At 50.3% G+C, this 14,724-nt stretch overlaps 1 protein-coding gene across 4 annotated transcripts in view; it reads left to right on the top strand.

Moving 5' to 3' along the window:
- The first annotated feature begins 1,116 nt into the window (after positions 1-1,116).
- Positions 1,117-14,724, top strand: part of LOC146821982 (uncharacterized) — a 441,926-nt gene continuing 428,318 nt past the window's right edge. For 2 of the 4 annotated variants that reach the window (XM_085613073.1, XM_085613071.1), the window contains exon 1: positions 1,117-1,400. The gene's annotated coding sequence lies outside the window, so the exon portion shown is untranslated. Of the gene's footprint in view, positions 1,520-14,724 lie in introns of all 4 variants that reach the window. The other 2 variants (XM_085613070.1, XM_085613069.1) reach the window with 1 other exon arrangement.

Here is a 14,724-nt window from a genome sequence, read left to right as displayed (position 1 = left end):
TTGGTGGAGAGGGGTCAGTCAGAAAGAAAAGGTGAAAGGATATTCAGTTAACCTCGGGGAGCTGGGAAAGTGACAGAGGCACTGGAGCGGCCCTGGCTTTCAAAACCAGCGTCCAAGGACTCAGGCCAGCCGGGGAAATGTCCGGTGGCATTGAAGGCCTGTCCGGCCCTGGACCGTGCCTTATTGAGGTGCCAGCTCTTGGGACAGTCCAAAGCCTGGAGATGTTTGGTATGTCTCAAAGAAAGTCTGGGAACGAGGGATGAAGGGACAGTCCTTCGAGTACTTGCTGGAATCCCTCAATACTCTTGGATTACTTACTCGCCGCAGCCCTCACTCCTTAGAGATCCCTCCTCAGAGGCACAGAAACAAGCCATGGTGACCTTTGGCCAACCAGCAGACAGGGCGAGACACCCCTTAACTCTTCCTTATAATGGCCGGTCCTCCAAACTTAGAGCGCTCACGGACCATGGTGGGAAGGAGGGGCGGGGGCGAGGATAGGCACAATGACAGGTTAAACGGGACCAGGGTAATCGTAGAGTCGACTGCTTATGAACTGAAACATTCCACGGCAGCAACACCAGTCTGAAGATGTAATGGAAATGTTCATCAGCTTATCAGATGTCCAGAACTATAGACCAGCACCTGGATGTTCTGGAAACCATTTATAACTGGCTAACTGGAATGCCCAACGTCTTGTCTTCCTCCCCATGGGGGGAGCAGGAGCTCACCTTGGCCCAGTCCTGGCCCGGGCCAGGTGCGGGCGCTGCATCCAGATTCCAGCCCAGTGTTTCTCTGTGTATTCTTATACAAATACTAAGTTAGCTAATACGTGACAAAACGGAACCACGCGAGCTAGAATACAAAAAAAGCCTGCCACATGTATAAGTAACTTCCGTCTGACATGCGAGAACTTGGGAGTTCTGGAAGCTGGCAAGTGTCCAGTGGTGTCAGAGGGCACCTTCCGCCAGCTGTAGCTGTTATAAAGAACACATCTCTGCATACTGGGCACGTTCGGCTGCATGTTTACAACGTTAAAAGCAAAACTACAACTCCCAAAATGCAAAGGGCTGAAAGTTGCCTAACCTGACAGGACTGCTGGACAGGATCCAACACATGCAGACATGTCACCCCTGGGGAGGTCGGTCCTCTCTCCTCAGGCACGCGTGCACATAGCGGCAGGTAGTTCCCTGCAGGGCAGGTAGCATTCTTTCCGTGAGTGACCTCACCTGTCGCCCTAGAATGAGGAAGCGCTCGGGGATTGCGGAGTGCAGAGGGCCGGCGCAGTCTGAGGGCGTGCAGCGGACCAGGGCACTTGTGTGCAGGCTGGAGGCAGGAGGTAGGAGGCGGCGGTTAGTGTGAGACACAAGGGAGAGGCAGCCGGACACCTGCAGGCAGCACAGGTGAGCAGCGCCCGCCTGGAGCAGCCCCCCCTCCCGGGGCGTCAGGCTGCAGTGTGTCGAACACACTCCCCTTGGGCACCGCCCCGCCCCACTGCACACAGAGCCGGGCTCTCTGACCTGTGAGTACACCTCTTTTCTCCCACAAACTTTGCTTCTTTTCCTGCGACAGTCTGCACTTTTCTCCCTCTTAAAGTGGGGTTTAGAAAGGCAGGAAGAAGAGATTGCACTCTAAAAGGGGCTGTCTGTGTACAGGTTAGGAACTGTTTGCTTCTGAATCTATTATATGGAGTTGTCAGATTGTTTCTAGCCCTCGGGACACTATTTCGAGGACTGGGGTTTCCTTATAAAAAATCTTACTAGGCTAAGAAGAAGGTGTAGACTACAACTCCCAGAATGCACTAGTTAGTTACGTGCAGCGCCCTCAAGGTTTCCCAGGTTCATGCGTGAGGGCTCCTCCAGTTCAGTGGGTTTTTTTTATTCGCATTTTGGGATTTGTAATCCTGTTTTTGTAAGGGGGTCGGTCGCGTGGATTGTAATTCTCAGAATGCAATCTAAAAAAAAATTGGATTTAACCTTTTTTACACATGACAACTCTAAATTGGGAGCCCTGTTGGAAGCCTGTTGTGCGAAAGACTGGGTCAGAGGTTTCAATGGTTCAGTCACAGCCTGTGTGTTTTGCGCCTGCTGTGCTGGCTCGTGCAGGGTGTCCGCACTGAGCCTGCTTGCTTTGCAGTTTCAGGTTTGTGTTTTCTTTGTTGTGGCAATCAGCAGGGCAAACTTAATCTAACAAAACTGCTTTTCCAGCTGTGGTTTCGCCCCACCCCCGCGATGACGTCATCCAGAAATATTCACAGCCCGAGCCTCCAAGAAAACATACTCACAGGTTGTGATTTTCTGTTAAACTCGGGAATGGGCAGACTCTGGGCGCCCGATAGGGATACTGCTTAATTTGCCCTCTGCATGGCACTGGTCCTGTGCGTTGCCCCGCCCTTCCCAGGGTCCTCAAGTTCTTCATACTGGGTTCCTCCATTCCCAGGGGCTCTGGTCCTTGCTGTGGGACATTTCCTACACTACACGTAGCTCCTTTCTCCCAATGGGTCCCTCCTCACATGTTCGATGCCCCTCCCTTTCCCTTCTTTTTTACTCCCAGAGTAAGGACCCGGGCCGGGGAAGGCAAAGCCGGACCCGATCGAGGCCCGGGTAAAACGCCGGCCGGCGGCGGGACCCCCCCACGCCACGCCCCCCGCAATTAAAAGACCCGGCTAGGCCGGGGAGGGCAGGGATAGGCCCGAAAACAAAGGAAGCTCCCCCCCCCAATCAGGGGGCGAGAAAGATAGGCAAGGGGGGGGTTAAGTAGGGCCAACGGCCCGGGAAACCTCATTCGAATTTCCCCCCCCGCAAAAGAAGAAGAGAAGCCTGGCGAGAGAAGAAGCCCGATCTGAGAGTCTACATCGGCGGATGCAGCGTTGGGAATCGTGCCTGCACTCTCGCCGGATGGAGGACGCATGTCCTTACCTGAGGCCACATCGGCGGGAGCAGCGTGTGGATGCAGCCTCCACCCCCGCCGGAAAGGACGGCTTCGCGCCGGGGAGGAGAAGGAATGAGGAAGATATCAACGTGCGAGGAGACGACAAATAAAGGCTGGCACCTAGGACGGCTGCTGGTTTCACGCCGCTTTCCCGGAACAAAGAGCCCCGAGGCCACGGGCTTTGTGGCCAGGTCCAGCGGGCAGCAGGCCCCCAGGTGGTGGGAACGGAGCCACCACTCCGACCGTCCCCAGCGTGCAGCCAGATTCGGGGGAGGCAGCGCGGAAAGAGCCTTCACCTCCGCCATAGCAAAGCGACAAGAAGGTTGCCCGCCGTTGGGGGAAGCACCGAAGCGGCATCCCTTCGACTGGACGACATCGGCGGTGGATCGGGTACTACAGCCTTGCACAGTCAAGCGGACGGGGGCAGTGTGTACGGAGCCAAATGCAGAGGATCGCCAAATGCGCGAAAGGTGCAGGCACAAGCAGCCAATACGGCGGTGCTTTGCGGAAGCAGGAGCCATAGCCTATGATACCGAAAGGAAGGGTCGGCGCGGGCGAAGGTGCCCCCGGCGGAGAAGCGCCTAATTGAGGTAAGCTCGGGGCGGGGTACCGAAGGAGTAAATCCGCGTTTGTAACATCTGACTCTGAGTGCCGGCCCTGGGAGATGTGCTGTCGCCACTGTAGTTGGAGAAATGTAGGCCTATTACGTGTCTGATAAGGGTGCAGTGCACTGATTTAGGTAGTGGGGGGCCTGGTTTCAGGGGTAGGACTCCTGCTGTTACCTGTGATTTCACTTCACCAGGAAGCCATGAAGCTTCGGTCAGTGGCGGGAGAATCGTGCAGTGCTCCCAGCCACACAGGGGTGGACACAGGAGCTGAATGCAGTCCTTGAAAATGTTCTTCTTAAACACTGAGTGAATAGTCCAGCCTAGTGAGGCGATGCCCTTCAGGAAGCTCAGAAAGCGAGCAGCATTGCAGTTTCGGGGGGAAGGTAACGCGCTGAAGATAATAAGCCCCAGTCAGCACCAGCTCTCTGTCTTCTGTTGCCCACGCCTACCGCGGTCGGGGCTGAGCGGTATTCATAGGCTGCGTGTCGGACGACGCACACATAAATATCCCTCTTCTGAAAGTCATGACGGGAGGGGCATCTTTGAAAGGATTGATTGATTAAACGCTGAACTGCAATAAGGCGAAATGCGATGAAAAATAACCAAAGTAAAATAAACGGAAAAAACACACTATAGAAGTTTCTAAAATGGATAACAATGAGAAATTCAGATGGGTACTTTATAAGGCATGGGTTTGTACGGTTTATTTTCTCGATAAAGCTCTTAAATAGACCCTGAACAAAATAGTCTAATAAACGGGCAGTTGCTGCAGTAAATTAAATCAAAGCATTCGAAGTATTCAAACGGTTTTTTTTCGAACACTTTACAACATGGCGGAGCGCTCAAGCGTTTAAATAAAGCGAGGGCGCTGAACTACGTTACCCAGAAATCACATTGCTGAAAGACCGGGAGAGTGTGAGTGTCAATTGGTAAGGTCTAGCGAGGACCCGCGCGACTCAGCAAGTAGTAGGAATGCCAAGGAGCTTCCATTGAGGGAGGAGGTTGGTCTTAAAGGAGCACGGCTGGGTGACTATCATGGGGACATAAAATGTAGCCACAAGCAGCCGGTGGGAGCGGGGAGAGCCACGCCCAGGACACCGAGGCTGCAGGGAGAACATGGTAAGTAGGGCGAATATTTAATTTCAGGAAGCCAAAAGCTTTCACAAGGCGAATCAGCATAACATTGACAGGAAAGAGGACGTTGCTTGTCACAGAGTGTCTAACTTGTAGATCCAACTAGGCCATCTTTGACGTAACAAGGGTATATTGGTAGTTATCTTGATTGACCCGTGTAAAGTCTGGAGCCCTAGGCCCTCAAGCAGCCATGCAAATGATCACTCAGACACATAGTCATTGCCCTAAGACACGTGCTCCCAGCCCCTTTTATTAGCATGGCCACCTGACCGGTGACAGCCGTGATGGATAGGTTTGGGGTGAATGTAGAGCAGGGCACAAGTCCTAAAAAAAAAAGAAGAGGGGGGACGAACCTAATTAGGCAGTATGCAAGTGACATCACGGTGTACGATATCACTTCGCATGACATCACAGGAATCGACACCATAGAAAGTGGCATCACAAGCCACGACTTTACAGGAAGTGGCATCACACGAAGAAGTGACATCAGATCTAAAACCCTCACATATATGTTTAGCAAGTCTATCATGTGTACGTTTGCGTGCATTGTGAGGATAATAGCACAGTGAGCTATGGAAGATGATATGTGACTTCTACACCTTGCAATCCCCCAGTTTTATGTAACACAGCCTGTACATCAGGGCACAAGTCAGGAATGCTTTGTCAAAGGCTACCAAGCATAGGAGTAAATCCGCGTATAGGAAAGGACACATAGGCCAAGGGACGGAAAGGGTAGAAGTCACAGGTCATTCTGACCGGTAGGCAGTATAGTTTAAGAGGGCTCAGGGTGGAGAAGCACGCACGCAGAGGCGGAAAAGAAACAGCATGGGCGGGAGCTTTTCTTTAAAGATAAGAATCGATCTATAGCCAAAATGAACCCCGTTGCAACATTAAGGGTTCGCTATAAAAAGGTAAATATGGCGGGGGTCATGCAGTTCGGGGAAGAAAATTAATAGCTCGCCATGCCACATGGGGACTTTTAGGTGAAATCGCAAGTAACGAAAGCAGTAATCTGCGGAGCCATTTACATCATACACAGTCTGTAATGTACTGGGTAAACGCGCTTTGCAGCAGGCATATTAACCCGCTGCGCAGTTAGCCCAGTAAGCTTAAGTGAGGAGGGCTGGGCACCACGCACGGACGCACGGGGAGGCAAGCATGTGTCACAAACAGAGGGTGACGCAGTCAGGAGCGGAGGGCCCGTAACTTGGATAATCATAGAAACCGCTTCCACAATGTTTACGAGGAGACAACCAGAGCCAGGGCGGTGAATAATCTGCTTCAGCCGAGCCTCAGTCGGGGACACGCCTGTGAAACTAATTTGGGTACATTGGGGACACACATTCCCAAGCAGAGGCAAGTCTAGTGGCACCGTGCATGGGGATTGAAAACTAAAGACTGGGTCTCGCTGTGACAGGCTAGCGCCCAGAAACATGAGTCTTTATGGCGGCATCATGCCGCAAGGTGCCCACCCGGTTGGGCCCCACCGGAGGGGCAAGGCCAATCCAAGCCATCCACCGCCAGCAGTTAGACAGCGGGGTGCAACGGTTGGCGCGCTAAACAAGGTCAGCGTTAAAGCACCTGGTTGTGAAGCTGGACAACAAATTCGATGCTGGTTTGACACAGCAGGACAAATGACCCAACTACCTCACAAGTCCCAGTACCTGACGAAATACCAGTCAGAAAAGAAACAACCTGTACCGCCGGTTTAAGTTACCATCAGCGATAAACACACTTACATGGTGTACCCGGGGGGGGGGTTTGGCTCTGGAGAGACCTTCCGTAGCTAGAACAAACCAGAGGGCACCCAGGAGCAAAATGGCCAACCTCAGGAACGCCCGACTGTACTAGGGAGAAAAGCAGGGCGGAGGTGGCAAAGGGAGCAAAAGTTGACCATACAGCTCCAAATACCGCGTAAACGGACGGGAAGTGGGGTATACGTCCTCCCTGGTGGCGGAAGGGTAGTAGAGACGTGCTTGGAGACAGAATACAGGTGCGGCCCCACAGCGAGCAAGGAAACAATTAGTCTGCATAGTGAGGGATTTCTGCGAATTGAGGCAGGGAAGCCCTGCCCGCGAGAGGCATGACCATCTGCGTGCGGTCAACGGCACAACGACATGTTCCTTCAATTTGCGCTGAGGCGCGCACCACCAATCAACCAGCCTGGTGGCAAAATATGGGTAACCCAATTCCCCTAGTGCCAAGTACGAAAAGCTAGTCCAGTATACCTGCTCCACACACCAAGCATAGGGGAGAAGGTGAAGCTAGAAGGCATAGAAAAATCCAGAAGAGAGCTACACAACACCAGGGCCAATGCAGGCAAGGCCCCGGGGGGTGGGCGTCAGGCAGCATCGGCTGAAAATTGGTAGTTGCGGTAACCCCCTGGAGGAGGAGGTACACCACTCGGGGATAGGATTAGACAAGTTCACGCGGAACATCGCGGCCATATTCGAACTAGGAGGGGGCAAGGAGGTCGCGAGGTTAGGTCGAGCTAGGGGGGGAGCTCCCTCCGATCGAAAAACCGTAGGGAGCGTGGCGGAGCTGACACGAGGAACCTAGTAGAGAACAAAATTAATAGGAGATAGATGAAAGGCTCGCATGGTGTCCTTGTCATGACTCACGGCAGGGGCACTGGGGGAGCCATTGGGCGGCGTGCCGCCAGACAAAGAACAAAGATGACACTCCCGCAGTACCCCGGGGATGCCTTACGGCAGGGGTACAGACGGAGAAGATGACGAGGACCCCGCCGCAGGAAAATAGAGTAGATGCTCAAGTAAGGTCCTTGGGATGCCAAACGGCAGAGACCGCTGGGAGAAGGGAGGGCCCCTGAAAGGATACAGGACGAGCGGGACGGCACTTGCAGCCCGGGCATGCCCAGAAAGGGACACCCTCCAAATCGGTAGCAAGTTGAAGCCTAGACCCGTGAATCGAAACACAGGGATTGGGGCCCCTCTCTCCTCTCCCAGGCAATTGAGGCGGCTGGGTCCAGAATGCGAATAGAAAATGATGAACAATGGATAAAATTGAAACATGGTCAGTGAAGGACTAGAATAAGACCATGAGTGTTGAAATTTGAAACATGAAGATTTCCTGTTAACAAAATGTTTGTTGTGAAAATAAAACTGCGACCTTTTCAGGCACCAAAAAGTGGTCAAGTGCTAATTAAGGGAAAAGCGCGCAGCGATGGCAACAAACATGGGGGAGTGGGGAGGGAGTGCTCGCCGCCTGGACGGGGTTAGGACCCGGGCCGGGGAAGGCAAAGCCGGACCCGATCGAGGCCCGGGTAAAACGCCGGCCGGCGGCGGGACCCCCCCACGCCACGCCCCCCGCAATTAAAAGACCCGGCTAGGCCGGGGAGGGCAGGGATAGGCCCGAAAACAAAGGAAGCTCCCCCCCCCAATCAGGGGGCGAGAAAGATAGGCAAGGGGGGGGTTAAGTAGGGCCAACGGCCCGGGAAACCTCATTCGAATTTCCCCCCCCGCAAAAGAAGAAGAGAAGCCCACCCACCCACACCGAAGGATACGGGCGTCGCAGCCGTAGGGGGGAAGGGTAGCGGAGCTGACACGAGGAACCTAGTAGAGAACAAAATTAATAGGAGATAGATGAAAGGCTCGCATGGTGTCCTTGTCAGGACTCACGGCAGGGGCACTGGGGGAGCCATTGGGCGGCGTGCCGCCAGACAAAGAACAAAGATGACACTCCCGCAGTACCCCGGGGATGCCTTACGGCAGGGGTACAGACGGAGAAGATGACGAGGACCCCGCCGCAGGAAAATAGAGTAGATGCTCAAGTAAGGTCCTTGGGATGCCAAACGGCAGAGACCGCTGGGAGAAGGGAGGGCCCCTGAAAGGATACAGGACGAGCGGGACGGCACTTGCAGCCCGGGCATGCCCAGAAAGGGACACCCTCCAAATCGGTAGCAAGTTGAAGCCTAGACCCGTGAATCGAAACACAGGGATTGGGGCCCCTCTCTCCTCTCCCAGGCAATTGAGGCGGCTGGGTCCAGAATGCGAATAGAAAATGATGAACAATGGATAAAATTGAAACATGGTCAGTGAAGGACTAGAATAAGACCATGAGTGTTGAAATTTGAAACATGAAGATTTCCTGTTAACAAAATGTTTGTTGTGAAAATAAAACTGCGACCTTTTCAGGCACCAAAAAGTGGTCAAGTGCTAATTAAGGGAAAAGCGCGCAGCGATGGCAACAAACATGGGGGAGTGGGGAGGGAGTGCTCGCCGCCTGGACGGGGTTATGTCCTTCTATCTATGACAGATTTGTAATGCGCCATTGCTTTGCCTTCTGTGTCTTCATTTGCTGAGTTGTCAATGATGCGCCCTTTCCTTTCCTACCCTGGTCTTCTTTTTCTCTGTTTTCCTTTTTTCTACTTTCTACCTCTTCGTGATATTTTGATTGTTGTATTGTTTTGATTTGTATTTTCAATAAAACAGATTTGACACAAACTTGGGAATGGAAGTGAAAAGATCGGGCGACCTTCACCGGTGCAAAAGGGGTCAGTGTGTTCTTTCGGGCCGGGGGTGGGTGTTGCTGGGCTATCGCATCACTATATTTATCTTTCAAACTTCCTTATTGAAAGTCAATGACATTTCATATTTATCTAATGAGCGCAGATGCTGAAGGTTAACTGTGCCACGTGGTAGCAGCACATTTATTATTAACCATTAACCCCTTCCCTGCTCATGACGGAACCACTCCGTCATGAGCCACGGTTGCGCTGTGCTCATGACGGAGTGGTTCCGTCATGCTGCGGCCGTTGGCCGCCGCTCCGCCCACGCGGCGCTAATTCCCCGCCTGTGCGGGCGATTAGCGCAGTGGGCGGAGACGTGACGGAACCACTCCGTCATGAGCACAGCTCAACCGCGGCTCGTGACGGAGCGGTTCCGTCACGAGCACAGCGCCACCGCGCTGCCCCCAAACCCCCCCCAGCGCCGCGGCGGAATTCCTGCCACGGCGAAGGGGTTAATAAGCATCACGCACAACAAACTGGGGCCTCGCTTTCTGCATTAATAACGGATAGGTTTTTGGACGCTGACAGAGTGGTACTGATCCGGTCTTCTTGCCTGTCAAAAGCTTTGTGCATTGTCTTTTAGAATTAATGTTTGAAAACTCATTTCCAGCTTCAAGAGTGGTAAAAAAATAATTTTTGCGGTCTGGCCCCATAGTGCACAAAGATGGCGCCCTCCTCTCAGAGTCGGGTATTGCCATGAGGACCTCACCTGAGCCCCAAGGATGGGCTATGTGCTCCCTCTTCTGTCACAGCTGCCACTTCCCAGTGGTTCTTCCATCCAGCCAGATTTGGAGTATGTCACATTTAGCCTCCACACCCACCCATGGGGTGACTGACAGCTCGGGGGGCCTATCGGCCTCTTTGAGAGCTGGCCTTTAGCAGAATTTACACAGAGAGGGGGTGTCATTCTCTGCTATACAGGGGTGTTCTATAGATTCGAGACGGGCTTGAGAGAATAGTGGCTCCATTCATACCAAAGTTTAAATAAACATTATCAGATAATACCCAAGATCTGGGAGGGAAGGGGAAATTAGAAATCAAGTAATATTTTTTTAATCCAATTTAGGAGGATTTTTCGAAAGATATTAAAAAATACCTGGTGGTTTTGGAGGAGAAGGAGGCGTTTGCTTAAATGAAAAAGAAATTAAATCATATATCGGCCTCTGAAAAAGAACAAATGCTTTTTAGGTCTCGCCTGAGCAGCGCGCATGCACTGCCCTGACAAGATTTCTTGTAAGGGGGCTTCAAAAAGTTGACCACACACTCGTGTGTGTGTGGCCTATTGCTTGCGGTTACCCGCATGGGCGCCATATGTTTTGAATTATCGTGCCCAGACACGGGCCCGATGATTCAAAACATATGGCCTGGTGCTCACTCGCACGCGCATGGCCTTCTTATTACATCAGTGTCAGCGAGATTTATTTTGTGATGAGTTGTTTTTCGTTTGTATCCAGTTCTTCATGGAATGTCTTTCTTGTTGAGCTTTAAGAGCTGTCTGTCCAACTCGTAGGTCTTGGCAGTAGGGTTACTTAACAGTATTTTAGTGCTCCCGTCATTACAAACATCACCTAACGGCTGACTCAGTGAAGATGTATGTATAGAAACATTTATCTGTGGCATGCCCAGGCCATGCAAGAGAATGGGAGCTCGTGTTTCAGCATTAGTGACAGTGGTGACATGCATGGCAGAATCCGTGAGTGCAATACAAGCAGGGGCAGTATGGATATTATGCATTGGTGCCAGTAACATGCAGAACAACAAAAGCAGGCCAGCTATGGCATGCCCACTCTTCATATTAAAAACAAGCATTGGCATAGCCAATAGGTTTCGACTTTGGGACCTTGTAAGTGTTTAGCCATGCAGCAGTTGATGTTGTTGCACCAAGGATATTGTGCTGCATAACTAAATACTTATAAGGTCCCAAAGGCGAGACCTATTGGCTATGCCAATGCTTGTTCACATTTCCCCTTTATCTCTGTAATGCTCTGATCATCTGATATATAGGACTCTTTCTAAGTCAGTTTGTGTTTCACCGCTCTAGTTCGCTTCATCAGGGCACTGTGGACTGTATGACTTCCTTGTTTCCTTGTGTGATGCTGGAGGCTGTATAACTAGAGGAGTCGGGGGATGTAAAAGACACTTCTGCAGTCCAAGAGAACCCCTAGTCTTCCGTGCATGAAAGAGCTCCCCTAAGCTTGTGTATCTCTAAAGCAACTGCAGTGAGCAGCATTCTCTGAGCTGACACGGTGCAGACCCGGTACTTAAGAGAAACACAGTCATTTGTTTCTCTTGCAGGTAGAGTCTGCATTGCCCATTTTGACAGCGGGTTGGGCCCCTCAGAGGGAGCGTCGTTCATAGAGCACTGTTCACCATGCATCAAAAGAGTTTGCACTAGAGTGACCAGGACAGGCGCATACAAAGCCGGGACTGGTCAACCCTTTTAGAAGCAAGCTCAAAACTTTCTTGTTTGATACGGATTTGATAGCTAAGGAATTTGTTCCCTTCCTGTCTCCCTTCGGACCGGTTACTAGCGCCGGGACACCTCTACGGAGGTAGCGGTGCGCTTTACAAATGCCCTGCATTGAATTGAATTTAAGGCCATCTAATCCTTCAGGGGGTTGGGGAGATACTGCGCCAAGTCCAGTGAATATCGAATATCTGTGATGTATCAGAGACTCAGGAGCCCCTCTTCACATTCTGCAGGGGGACCCCATCATTTTACGGTACGCCACTAGGAGGAGTCTTGTTGGTTATCAGAATTAACTAGACAAATTGCTCAACCAACGAAAATAGCCATGCACTAGTTACACCTACTCTAGAATGACATCCTTAAAGCAAGCGATGCAGACCTATTGTTCAAGGTGCCCTAATGAAGCACACTAGATTTGTCCGGTTGCGACTTAAAAAGATTTGTAAGGTGTCACCATTTGAATATAATACTGATAAGGAGTGATTGTTAAAACACGCACTTGTTCCTGTTCAGATTTAGAGACTGATATATATATATATATATATATATATATTTTTTTTTTTTTTTTTGACTATCAAGTCCACGTCACCTTTGGTTAATATTTCGAATAAGCAGAATGCTGAAGATTCCTAAGCAGATATGTTATTGAGGTTGTTATGATGTTGTTGCAAATTGTTTAATCAGCTCAGCCAACTCCCACTTTGCCACTGTTCAAAACATATCAACACCCAACACTTGGCCACCTGCAGGGGCGTAACACAGGCCCCCGCAGTGCGGGGGGGCTCCCAAGCACCAGGGGCCCCCCTAAGCACTGCACTTCCGCCGGGGAGCTCCTGATAGTTTGGAGGGGGCCCCTCCACGTCCCTTGCAGGGGGCCCCCCCTCAATTATCATTACGCCACTGGCCACCTGGTGGAGAGACTTTCCCGGGGTGCAGTGAGGTGAGCAGGAAACCTTTACGCAGTGTTTGAAATTTGTTTGTGGATTTTTATCCCTGTTGTAATCTAATATGGGGTATAAACACTCCCAGATACTTTTGTTTGCACTGTGGAGAAGGGTTGGTATAGCCATATGTTGATGCGGTCCCCTTCTCTGTCTTACAGGTAGGTGTGGGATCTCTAATACTGGTCCTTGACTGACTCCAAAACTCTGTCCCATCTAAAACTCTTCCCTCTGCTCCTCCCTCTCAATCACCCTCCTGCTGGTTCATGTGGTTGAAAATATTCGAATGTTGCCAGATGTGGATTAATACACGATTTTTTACAAAAAAAGGTGAAAACGGGAAATTAAAAAATATATAAAATGATGAAAGGCAATTAGACAAAACTGGTTATACGTGGCACTGAAGGGGTTTAAAGTTGTCCCTTGTCTGGAATGAGTTTCCCAGGTCCTATTCTCTCTTTTAATGTTTTGCCCAAGACTGCGCATGCGCCATCAGTGAAATCTTTTGTAAACAAAAAAAGAATGGTTAAAACGGGCTTAAAGCCAGCCCTTTACTTACTGCTGCTTACCATTGGTTGGCTTCAGCACCGCTCTCGTTTCCTTAGTTCTTATTGCTCATTCCTCACATTCTGCTTCCTCTTGGTGCTTCAGTGTTTGTCCCTGCTGTGGAGCATGGACTAAGTACAGCTTCCTGTCTGCAGCCAGTGCTCTTGCACTGTCCATGCATTCCTGCAGGTACCTTTTTTAACAAAAATATTTCCGTGCATTCTATGAGAGTGCATGTGTCTGCGGTCCATCTCCTTCCCTCGCACCTCCCTTGTGTTGCTTTTCCTCCTTCTGCTGTCTGTTGTTGTTGCTCCCTTGTTCCAGCCCTAGTCTTCCCTCGTGTTTGTTTCCCCACCCTCCTCCCACTGACCATTATTTCTGCTCCCATTCTCCTCCCCCACACATCTCACTTGTTGCTTCTCCCTCGCCCTCCTGTTGTGTTGCCTGCCCCACACTTCTTTTAGACATTTTGCACAGCAGCACAAAATCTCGACAAAACCAACAGCTCTCACAATGGCAAAGCCTATGGACTTTGCCACTGCCTTTTTCCTTTTGCATCTTTCTTGTAATTTTACATTTCCCTTTCATAATGCATGACTAAATCTAAAAAATGTACAGAATAAAAGAAAACAGATCTCAAAGGTCCATTTACACTTGAAATTGCTCTACTAATTTTCATATCCCAATCTAAACATTAGATCCCAAAAGCTATACAATTGAGGACAATAGTGTCTAATTATTACATCATTATTTTTCAGTATCCAGAACACACACCCAATATCTGGGAGCATCGCTGTTTCAGCTTGCACTCTCCTGGCTGCAGTTCTTCTTAAACATACAGCAGTCTCTTCTCAATTAATTCTGACTCCAGTGCTGCAGGAGACCAGGCTTAATCTGAGATTTTTTATAGGGTCTTCTGGACTTGAAAGGAATATTACTGTTGTGAGGCTCCATAGAAGTAGGCCATGCCTCCTCCCCTTCCTCGAACACATTTTAAAGCAGAGGTCTTCAAACTGGGGGGCCTTAAGTGATCCGGGTGTTGGGGGGGGAGGGGGGGGGCTCTGGCCAAGAGAAGCAGCATGGTTTGTTTTAAGTGATAAAAAATGAGCGGCAGTAAGGCACTTTGTAATTGGCCATTACTAACCTCTTGACTGGGAGTAGGTGTAAAATAACTTAATTGCAATGTTTAAATATGTTTATACATATTTAGACATTACCAATTTAACAGAATAATTGCGAAAAATTGAGGTGACGGCGATGATGTTTTATATTTATTTTTTACAAAGGGGCGCGGCATTAAGAATTTTGAAGACCACTGTTCTAAAGGCTACATACAGGTTTATTGCATTTCATTTCTGTGCAATAGTTTACATGCCTGCCAACTGCTCCTTCTTGGAAGGGAGTCAGGAAGCTTCCCACTGAGACCGGGAATTTGGGATTTATAGATGTTTCTCCTTCATCGCTCCTAAAAATGTGTTCTGCTAGATGCATTGCAATAGAAGACATATCTCCCCCCCGCCCCTGAACTAGAGTGATTGCTAGCCTAAAAGGATGCCTGTGATGATGTCA

Source organism: Triturus cristatus, chromosome 6 (assembly GCF_964204655.1).
Source record: "Triturus cristatus chromosome 6, aTriCri1.1, whole genome shotgun sequence".
Taxonomy (NCBI): Eukaryota; Metazoa; Chordata; class Amphibia; order Caudata; family Salamandridae; genus Triturus; species Triturus cristatus.
This window is presented reverse-complemented; position numbering and strand designations above follow the sequence as displayed.